Source organism: Lolium perenne, chromosome 1 (genome assembly GCF_019359855.2).
Source record: "Lolium perenne isolate Kyuss_39 chromosome 1, Kyuss_2.0, whole genome shotgun sequence".
Classification (NCBI taxonomy): Eukaryota; Viridiplantae; Streptophyta; class Magnoliopsida; order Poales; family Poaceae; genus Lolium; species Lolium perenne.
This window is the reverse complement of record NC_067244.2, coordinates 122,426,651-122,429,494: the sequence shown is the minus strand read 5'-3', so window position 1 is coordinate 122,429,494 and position 2,844 is coordinate 122,426,651.

Below are 2,844 nucleotides of genomic sequence, written 5' to 3'. Positions count from 1 at the left end.
TGAGAGTGGTAGGTGTCTCTAGCGTATGCCATGGCCGCGGATCAATTCAGACGCGCCGGTAATCCAAAGAAGTATCCGGGCTAGCGTGCCACCATACGCGCCTCCCTGGAACCTAGCCGTCGGCGCCAGTGGACTACGCCCGGTCCTTGTGGGAGAAGGAGGAGCAGGTTTACCATGCGCGCTGGTGCGACGATGGCCAAGGCCGCTGCCGCTGTGGCCACGGTCCCCGCAGCTTGCACCACGTACGACAATCGCAGCTGGAGAGGTTTCAACCGCGTACCGACTAGGAAGATATGTACTATAGGGCCAGGCAGGAGTACGACTATTTAAATCACATACCCCCACCCCCTTACGGACAAAAAAAGATGTGGTGGAAGCCATACGAAGGGTGTCAACACCCGGATTTTTAAGTCCAGGTGCCTGTTATGCCATACATCGCAATCCCAGGAATATTGTTGTTGCGAGACATAACAGTTGAATATCATAAGTCATCATTCATTACATACCATAGTCATCTTACAAATAGAGATCTCATGATCCGATATTACATAAATAGTTGATCTATTGATCAACAGACACAAAGTTCATAGTTTCATAGCGGAAGCGTAAGTAGAAGGGACTCTTGAGTCCACAGGCCAACGTCTGACGTCAGAAGATCTCCTAGTTGTCGTAGACATCCTGGGTGCCGTCATCTTGATAGTTCTATTCCTCTTCATAGTCTGGCCATTTGAATAGCCAGGGACACAGCCGTGAGTACTTTAAAGTACTCGCAAACTAATACTAATGTAAGTGCTAACAATTCTAGTAAGGGGTGCTAAGCTCTAGTTTATTTTGTATAAAGCCAATTTTAGTTCACAAACATTTTAGTAAACAACTCTTCATGTGCTAACTAACTCAAGTGGGAACATTAGTGTCATTCCCACAACTTCGTTGTGATTCAAAGTCAATGTCACCTTTCAAGTTCAAATTCACAAGTCACCATTCACCATTCATAGTTTTTAGAAAAGTTCTGATGACGGAACAGTATGGCCTTTCCAACTGTCCATGACCGCGGACGCGGCTATTCGAATAGGTTTAACTCTGCAGAGGTTGTACACTTGTGCCACAACAATTGCAGTAGCTCGTCAGGGGTAACTGGCCCTGATTTATCATACGCAGTACGCGAACTACCAATCATAACCTTTCATTTACATACCCTAGTATAGGCACCTCTCCCCATGAGTTTGGCCTCCCGGTGAAAGCAAACCGCCAACCCCGGAACTGCAAAGGGCTTGGCCGTACAATTCACCTCAATTCACGTCATTTCACTTTCAACGGAGGCAGCCTCGGCATAACCCCTATGACGCTTGTTCCGAGGGAACCCATACTAAGACACCTAAATTTCCAGCTAAGCCATACCCAGATTCAGGTATTGTGGGGGTACTTGTAAAATTGGAATGGTATCGCATCCGAACCCAACCATCAGTTTTTGTAAAGTTCACCAAGTCATTCACAGATCATATTCACCTTCAAAATCTTTCAAATAGAATGACTCATCATTCCAAGGTTTTCAAAGTCATTTTATTTCACAAGTTCCCAACTAAGGTAGTCACTTTTAATTTAGCACTAGCATCTAAGTATGAGGGGTGCTAAGTACTTTGCTCTGCTTCTAGGCTAACCTTGATACTCTTGTACTAATCCAATACTAATCAAGTGAATCCTAAATCAGAAGTACTTTGATAAAACAAAAGTAAATAAAGCTTGTAAAGTAAAACTGGGAAATAGGATTATAAGCATAAAGTAAATGGGGTAATGCCTTGCTCATGGTGAGCTTTGCACTTTGCAAGAGTATTATCTTGCATTGGTGTTAACTTGCAACATTATAACTTGCAATAGCCTAGCTTGCCTTGGTTGTGGAGGTGATCAAAGTGCTCTTCTTCTTCTGGGTAGAATCCTTCCTCTTCCTGGTATTCTCCGGCACTAGCGTCTATATACGAATACGGGGTATACAATCATCATACCAAACTTACATACTAAACTAAGCACACACAGGCTTTACACAACTGAAACTAGCATCACACACTACTATTAAGTGGGTGGATGTGTTCCTTTCTTATTTTAAGAAAAATAATTTCCTCTCATACTAACTTAGGTGTTACTTTCAATTACTTAGAGAAATAATTTCCTCTCATTATCTTATTAAGATTTAATTTCTCTCATGAATAATATATGACCTAGGTTGACCAAAGTCAACCTCTTCATACTCATCATTTAAGAAAATGATTTAAATGAGGTTCCATACCTCATGCAATTTAATACTATCATGGTAGTGATTTAATGTCACCAAATAACTCAATATGAGATTATATAGACCATGGTCGCTACCTCATGTTGAATTACTTGAGAACAAGATTTAAATGAGAGGAATACCTCTCATATGATTTAATACATAGTTGTAACTAAGTTAAAAACTACCATTAAGGTGATTCAATATCATCAACAATTCATATGAGACATATATGACCAGAGTCTCTACCTCATTTTGAATTGTTAATGACAAAATTTAAGTGAGAGAAAAACTCCCCTATGATTTATTAATAGTTTTGGACAATATCTTTGACTAGAACTAGCCATATAGTCCTTTAATTAATCTAAGCCATGATCATTCAAAGTAAGCATGGTATATTTTTGCATAAACAATTAGTACAAGTGTAATGTGATTTATAGGAGTTGGAGTTAACTTAAAATCTTTTGTGGTTGATTTTTAATAATTATTCTAAGGCAGAAAAGTCCCTGTCTCGTTTATTTTGCTACATTAATTCTATAAATAATTTCAATGTGAGACTAGTGTGGTTGGGTCAAGCA